The sequence below is a fragment of the Microtus oregoni genome, unplaced genomic scaffold (assembly GCF_018167655.1).
Source record: "Microtus oregoni isolate MIOR12 unplaced genomic scaffold, Mior012 000023F_ref0000262, whole genome shotgun sequence".
NCBI lineage: Eukaryota > Metazoa > Chordata > Mammalia > Rodentia > Cricetidae > Microtus > Microtus oregoni.
The window spans coordinates 29,205,803-29,214,625 of record NW_024543082.1 but is presented as its reverse complement, the minus strand read 5'-3'; the positions used below and the strand labels follow the sequence as shown (position 1 = coordinate 29,214,625).

The 8,823-nt window shown below is 42.7% G+C and overlaps 1 pseudogene; it reads left to right on the top strand.

Annotated features, from left to right (window-relative positions):
* Positions 1–5,113: 5,113 nt before the first annotated feature.
* LOC121461958 overlaps positions 5,114–8,823 on the top strand; it is a 31,838-nt pseudogene continuing 28,128 nt past the window's right edge.

Sequence of the window (8,823 nt, the reverse complement as noted above, 5' to 3'; positions counted from 1 at the left end):
TGCCACGATTCTCACAGATACAAAAGATAGAGAACATAAACAGAAAACTTCAAGGAAAACTCACTTAAGATCACTGTTTCCTCTGCTCCTAGATGAACGGTTATGATGATCTCTATTAAGTTCAGAACACAGCTGCTTTTGCCTCTGAGCAGGCTGGCTCTGCAGAAAGCCACAACTGCTTCCATGAAAGACCAAAAGGATTTCATTTTAACTAGCCCTGGCATGCTGTCTGTCCCAGACCTGCGACATCACTGTAGAGAATTTCACTCTTTCCTTTTTCTAACTATCAAAAAGTTACAGTAAATGGTTAGCTACCATGTGTGTTCTGGGAATGGAAACTGGGTCCTCTGTAACAAAACCCTGTGCTCTTAATTGTTGAGGCCTTTCTCTAGCCCCTCTTTTTTTCAGCTAAAATGTATTTATTATGTATACAGTGTTCTGCATACACGTATCCCTGAAGGCCAGAAAAGGGCACCGGATCTCATTACAGATGATGGTGAGCCACCATGTGGTTGCTGGGAATTGAACTCAGGCTCTCTGGAAGAACTGTCAGTGCTCTTAACTTCTGAGCCTTCTCTCTAGCCCCATAGCCACACTTTTTTAATTTAAAATTTATTTCAATAAATTGTTAATTAAAAGTTATTATATTACCTTTTATCTCTTCATTCCATCCCTTCCCAATTCCCTTCCTAATACTCCTTTCTTTGTTAAGCATGGGTGAATAAGTATGCTGAAATACATGAATACAACCTGCCATATCCATATTTGTTGGATATATGTGGCTAATGGGCTGACCATGTTGTACAGAGAAAACAATTAGGGATCTCATTCCTGCCTGAGGCTGATTCTCTTAAATGGAGGGGAAATCTACTTTTTAATCAGCATCAGGTGTCTGACCCTGACTAGCCTGTGTTGGACAGGAAACATAATCAAGAATAGAATGCTTAAGGTGGAAATACCTTAGCAATTAGGAGCACTAAAGATTCTTTCGAGTATCCAGCTTCACTACTGTCTGTAACTCCAGTATCAGGGGTTCTGACACCATCTCCTGCCTTTCCTGGCCACCATAAGAAGAGGAGACTTGCACGATAAAAGTTACTTTTCCTACCTGGGCCAGTTCACTTCTCATGAGGCAACTTGGTGGTCCCCTGCTCCCAGTCACCATATTGATGCTGAGCTTAGTGCAGACACCCGATATGCATGGCACATTGCAATTCAGAACTCCTGGACTCAAGCAATCCTCCTGTCTCAGCCTAATGAGTAGCTGGAAATACAGGCATGCTTCACCTCACAGGGCAGTGGTGGCACACGCCTTCATCCCAGCACCTGTGAGGCAGAGATGGGTGGATCTCTGTGAATTTGAGGCCAGCCTGGTCTACAAAGTGAGTTCCAGGACAGTCCCCAAAGCTACAGAGAAACCCTCTCTCAAAAAAGGGAATTATTTTTCAAGTACCAGCAATTGGACACAAATACAGGAAGATTACTGCGAGTTTTAAAACCTGTGCTATATAGTCAACACACACACACAACACACACTCACAATGGAAAAGAAGAAAACTGAGTAACATATTGTTGATTGCCTTTGGGTGGATTACTTAGTCTAGGGGTTGTAACCCACCCTGCAGTCAGTTATTCCAAGGTCCCGAAGAGGCACTGTCTGTAAGATATGGGCTGAGAGAGAAGAAGGAGGCCATGCTAGGTTTGTCAGAGCTTCCGTTTATTAGAGACGGGGTACAGCTTATATAGGGTAAGGAGTTGGGGGGTGGGCACAGGGGCCTGGGCTCTTGTCGCGTGGTTCACATTGGTCACGTGGTCCAGGAGGTTACCTTCGGTCAGGTAACGTAGGCCAGGAAGTCACAACTAGGAGCTGACACACCTAGTTCTCTAGACAGTTTGGAATGTGGGGCGGGTTCCACTAACAGATAGCTCTCCAATAACAGCCAATTTGGGTGTGGGGTAGGCTCTGTCATTAGAATGATTCTTAACACAATTATGGGTGTGGGATTCTCTGCAGACTCCCCAGAGTGATGGTTCCTGTAATGATTTTAGGAGGAAATTGGCTCCTGACAACATATAAGAAAAGAAGTATTGGAGAATTGGGACAATGTAATACCTCTTAATTTCAAGTGTCTTCCACTGGTGCTCATAGAATGAATTTCTTTTTTTTTTAAAGATTTATTTATTTTATTATATATACAGTGTTCAGCCTCCATGTATGCCTGCAGGCCAGAAGAGGGCACCAAATCTCATTACAGATGGTTGTGAGCCACCATGTGGTTGCTGGGAATTGAACTCAGGACCTCCGGAAGAGCAGTCAGTGCTCTTAACCTCTGAGCCATCTCTCCATCCCCTAGAATGAATTTCAAAAATAAATACAACCAAGCATGTGAGCACATGCCAGTATTCCCAGTCTCTAGGAAAAATTGAACACTTGACAGTGGGCCACCATCTTAACTTGCAACCTGAACTACCCATCACGAGCTGGGAGTTATTTGACCCACCAAGTCATGAAGTAGGACATGCATAGCAACAATCTGTTATCCAATGGAAGTGGGATATAAAAGATCAGCCCCAAGCAGGTTCAGAAGTCACAAGCAAGCTACATGAAGTTTCCCAAATGCCTATGGTTTCTACTCCTGTTACAATGCCTTCTGTTGCCAAACATACACCTATAGCCTCATGTTTTCCCTAATATTGGTTGACTGAGAAAGGGAAGACTTGGGTTAAGTGTACTGGTGGTTCTGTACATCACGCAGGCACCCCCCAGAAGTGGACACCTGCAGCATTAAAACCACATTCTTTGACATTCTGAAAGATACTGGTGAAGGGAAATCTTCAAATCTTCACAGTGGGAAGAAGGAAGTTCAGACAGTGCACATTGTTATACAGTTTGTTCAGAAGGAGAAATGGCCTAATATGCAACTATTCACTCACTGATAGATGGGCGATAGCCAATGGATTGTCTGGATGGTCAGGGACTTGGAAAGAGCATGATTGGAAAATTGTTGAGAAACACATCTGGGGAAGAAGTATATGGATAGAGTTCTCTAAATGGACCAAGTGTGCGAAGATACTTGTATCCCATGTAAATGCTCAACAAAAGGTGTCTTTAGCTGAGGAGGGATTAAATAATCAAGTAGAGAGAATGACTCTTTCTGTGGACAGACAGACTCTTTTCACAATCATAAAGGTCATCGCCCAATGGACCCATGAACAAAGAGGTCATGGTGGCAGAGATGGGAGCTAGGCATGGGGTCAACAACATGGACTTCCATTCACCATGGCTGATCTGGTTATAACTATTACTGAGTGCCAGATCAACCAACAGCAGAGATCAACACTGAGCCATAGATATGGCTAGTCACTCCCCATGGTGACCAGCCAGCAACCTAGTGGCAAGTTGAGTACACTGGACCACTTCCTCCCTGGAAAGGACAACTCTTTGTCCTTACTGGAGTAGATACTTATTCTGGTTATGGATTTGCATTTTATACACGTAATGTTTCAGCCAAAACAGCCATCAATGGACTTACAGAATGTCTTATCTACCGATATGATGTTCCACCCAGTATTGCTTCTGATAAGAGAACTCACTTCACAGCCAGAGAAACATGACTGGGGCCCACAGTCATGAAATCCACTTATCTTACCATGTTTCCCAACATCTTGAAGAAGCTGACCTGATAGAAAGTGGAACGACCTTTGGTCTTTTGAAGAAATAGTTACAACACCAATTAGGTGGCAGCATCTTGAGGGCTGAGGTACGGTTCTCCAGAAGGCAGTATATGCTCCGAATCAGCATCCAGTATGTGGTATAGTTTCTCCTATAGCTAGGATCCATGGGTCCAGGAATCAAGGGGTAGAAAGGGGAATAACTCTACTCAGTATCACTCCTAGTGAACTACTAAGAAAGTTTTTGCCTCTTGTTTCTACAACCTAAGTTCGCCTGGCTTAGAACTTTTGGGAGCCACAGCAAACATTTATTGAACTGGAAAGTCAAACATCCCCCCCCCCCCCCCCCCGGTAATTTTGTACTTCAAATATCCTTAAACCAACAGACTAAGAAAGGAATAACACCATTAGGAGGGGTGATATATCACAATTATCATGGGGAAATTGGATTGCCTTTCCACAATGGAGGTAAAAGAAGGATTATGTCTGGAGTGAAGACATAATTTAGTGCATCTCTTGTTGCTCCATTTAAATTTATCGATGGCCAGAGTCCCAGGTGTAAATGGTTGGAGGTAAAGAACTTCCTTTGGATAACCTGCCCATACTTAGCTTTCATGGCTGGCCCCCACAGGGTGAGGGTCTCATAATAACAAATATCTCCTTTTGTATCTTTAAATCTCCCTTTAGCTGTTAATATTCTGGGCATCCTCCCACCTGTGGGACAGGGACATAGTATATTGTAATGGCCTGTATAAGCTAGATAGCCACACTGTGTCAAGGAGAAGAATGGGAAGTGCCTGTGGAGAGTAGGAAGGTAGTAGGGTCTGCTATTGGAGCCAGGGGCACATGCTATGGAAACACATCTCTGGCTAATCTAGAAAAGGTCTTTGGGATGAAAGGCAGGGTCAGGAACCATTGAGCTGTGTCCTTAATTTTCATTTTTTAAATTTTTATTTAATTAGTTAATAATTAATTTTTTGTTTTTCATGACAGCGTTTCTCTGCACCTTTGGAGCCTATTCTTGTAGATTGATCTATCTATCTATCTATCTATCTATCTATCTATCTATCTATCTATCATCTATCTCTATTGTCTTTCAAGGCAGGATTTCTCTGTAGCTTTGGAGCCTTTCCTGTAACTAGCTCTTGTAGACCAGGCTGGTATAGATTTGCCTACCCCTGCTTCCCAAGTGCTGGGGTTAAAGGCATGCACTGCCACTGTCACCACCTGGCTGAGCTGTGTCTTTAAGCACAGTATAACTCTATGGGAGGAGCTCTTGTCACTCGGGCCTCACTAGCCTATCAGGCCCCCTAGGTGACCTACCAGTCAGAAGTAGTGCAGGATTCTTCCGCAGCGCGGCCATTTTCAAGCTTGACTTTGAAGAGAAGATGGCGTCAGCGTTTTTGTGTGCTGTGCTGTGAGTGCAGGAAGCTGAGCAAGGAGCATGGACCAGCTGGAAAACCGCGACTTGGTGAGCTTGGGGTTATCCTCAGACCGGGAGGAGCGGCTAGTTGAGCCATGGGAGACAGTGTGGTTCATCCTCCCCTGGCCAGGTGGGAGCCGGTGACCAGATGCAGAGTTTGTCATGTTTCTGCCTGGTCCTTCTCTTCCTGCATGCCCCAGCAGGGTCTGCGTGATCCTGCGTGATTCTGCATGTTTTTTGAAATTCCCAAGCTGTCTGGCAGCCTCTGAGTAACTTCACTATCCTTACTGCGCCTGTTCAGATATTTGGGAATGGGACTATGTTTTGAAATACTCTTGTTGTTGACTTCACTGTGAAATGTGGGCTCCCTTAGTGTTTGTATTGCCATAATGGAACACAGATTTGGCAAAGTCAGATAGCCCTGGTCCCTTTAGTATCTTCCAGAAGTTCTTCACTTTGAACATTTAATATTTATTTTTTGGATCCATCCGGAGTTAGTTCTGTGGAGCTTGTAAACAGTATTTCCTGTATAGAGTAGCACTCCACTGCTAAACTGTGGTGTAGATGAGTAGAATTGATGGTAATTAAGGAATTACCAGTTCTTGGAAAACATATAAGTCACAACGTAGAATTTAGGTGAGGGAGAGCTGCACCCCAAATACCCCAAAGGTAATGATATTCTAACCTGTTAGAGATTAGTATGATAAAATATAAAAGTTTGTTCCTCAGGATTAACCAGCTACATTCCCATCACAAAGGAGACAAGCCTGATTTACAACCAGCACAAATGCCCATCCCTCCATTAAAAAAACTGGCTTCTAAATGCTGTTCAAGGGGCCATTACAGGATCACAACTAACATTAAGTCCTCTTGTGCCATGGGGGTATATTAATTCTAGAATTAATTTCCAGTCATTTTGAAAAGTGATTTTGAGTCAAGGTCTCCTAGTTTGATTGAGATGTGCTTGAACCCTGTCAGTAGCCCCACAAGGCATTGTCCTTGTTCTCTTGACTAAACTTACTAGACCTTGTTTAGACTAGTTCTAAAATTGTGTTTGAGTCACTTAGTGGACTGTCCATTGCAGACTAGGGAAAGGATTTGTGTGTGGAGCGTGGCTTCTCCTTTTCTGTGTTCACTGCAGGAGGAAACAGACTAGATAATGGCAGGCTGCACTGCAGGGGTCTCCATTATAAAGAAGGGCTGATGGGGCATGGTGATTGACTTTCTTCGTAATTTCCCTGCAGGTATTAATTCCTTCCATGTGAATGAAGACAGACAGAATTGGTGGGTGTACAATTTAGGGAGGATAGCTTGAACTACTAAGTATTCAGTTTCCAATTAGAGAACTCTCCTATGCAGATATATGTACAATCTTAATTGACATAGTTAAGTCAGATGAAAGGTTTGAGAAACAGGCAATTGACTGTAACACCATCACATTGCAGCACTCAGTAGCTAACATTTTACGTGGAACAAAGTCATACAATCTCTTATTAATGGCATTCTCTCTATCAGGGAAGGGCCTACTCCATTTCAGATTTAGTATAGATCAGCGTTCTACTGTTTTTTTTTTCATCATTTTAAAGCATCAATTATTGGTATCATTTTTAACATTCATTTTCTTTAAATGCATTACTGCTATATTTTTCAATGTTTCCTACTTTACTAATTTCATTCCATTTTTTTTCTTAAGTGCTGTTTATTTATTTCTATCAGTTTAGAGCAGGGTTTCTTAACCTTGGTGCTCACAGCTCCCTTGGGGGATCAAGGATGACCCTATCACAGAACTGGCCTAAGACCATCAGAAAGCACAGATATTTTATATTATAATTCATAACAGTAGCAAAAATATAGTTATGAAGTAGCAGTGAAAATAATTTAATAGTTGGGGGTTCAACACATCAGGAGGAACTGTTTTAAAGGATCACAACATTAGGAAGATTGAGAACAACTGGTTTATATCAATGTCTCCTATAGCTCAGGCTTCCCTCACACTATGTAACTGAGAATTGCTTTGTTGCTTTGAACACCTAATTCTGCCTCTGCTACCCAGTGCTGAAAAGACAATCCTGCAACTCCAACCAGGCTGGACCTTGACTGGTCTGTGGGAAGGAGAAATAGATCAGTGAATGAGTATCCTCCAACTTCTCTAGATTTTATTGTGAATTTATAAGTGAAGTAGGACCGGTGTAAGAACTTAGTTCACTGACCAACCGTAAAGCAAGCATAGTCACAACAGAAAAAGGAATGGACAAGAAAGAGGGCGAAAGCTTTCCTGCTGTGACAGTAGTTGACATTAGCAATGAGTAGTGACTCACCACAGACCATGCATTCAAGAATCGGTATAAAAACTGAACTTATTATTAAACCAAATTACTGTAGTTACAGTAGTTCAAGCAAACTAGAAGAACTGGGTAAAAGGGTGTGGTCCTGCCTAACATGACTGTATCTCCTAAGAGAAATGATGCGAGTTGTACTTGGTATGCTCTAATACAGATCCCTAGTCTCTGGAGCACATGACCATGAAGCTTATTTCTACTTTTTAACCATATTTTTTCGATATTGTAATTACATTATTTTCACTATCTCTCTCTTGCTTCCAACTGTTCCCATGGACCTTTTATTATATTCTAATCCATTGGCTCTTTTTGTTTAACTATTACTGTTTGAATGTGTCCTGTGTTTGGTTGCAGGACCTCCCAACTATGAAGTAAAGGGTTGCTACACTGGACATTGAGTGTGTAATGGAATGTGCACACATAGGACTGTGTGCCTTGGAGGAGGAACAGGAAGTGCTCTGGGAGAATGGAGGGTTTTACTAAACTCCAGATTAGGGTCCTATCTCACCATCGTGTGGAAGGGCAAACCTGGAGGGTTTTTGCTCTCTGAGACATTTGATCTTTATTCACCCAGTAGGGTAATTGCTAATGTCTTAAAGCCCAGATGGGTGATCCTAGCTAATGAAGGATTCTCCTAGGCAATCAGGAGCACCAATAGGAGGTAGTTAACAGGTTCTTTACAGGATTCTCTTGTTCTGCTGAAGGGAGCTGTAAGGAGGACCACAAAGCCATGGTGAATGTAGGAGCCACTGTCCCCAGACCAGGAAGAGCAGGTTGGCTGAGCTATTACCTGCTTGGAAAGGAATGGATCATGAGCCAGACAGGTTCTGTTAATTTGTGTGGTGACCTGGGTAGTGGCCCTCGGCCTCTGAGCTTTGTTGAGTGTGGATTCCTCGGGGGAGGGAAAGGCTCTGCCATACTGATGTGGGAGACTATGAGCTTATAATATTGTTGCCTCATGCTATGTAATTGAAAATTGCTTTAAACAACCAATCCTGCCTCTGCTGCCCAGTGCTGGATAGACAGTCCTGCAACTCCTTCAGGATTGGGCCTTGACTGGTCTGTGAGAAGGAAAAATAGACTAGCTAATGAGTGACCTCCAGTATCTTTGTCTTTTAGTACTTGCTTATAAATGAAGAGGGATCTGTGCAAGAATTGAGTATATAGGTCAAGCTTGAAGCTGGTAGATTCACAGTGCAGAAAGAAAGAGACAGGACAGTGGTTGAGAACTTTCCTACTTCAACAGTAGTTGAGATTGGCAATGTTTAACTATGTATTGATTGCCTAATTAGGAATTAGGTAATCAATTTTAGGTGCTCCATAAATGTCCTGGTGGCCATTTCTTGTTGTCCACAGGCCAGGGCAATCAAGAATATGGATAAGGAACTG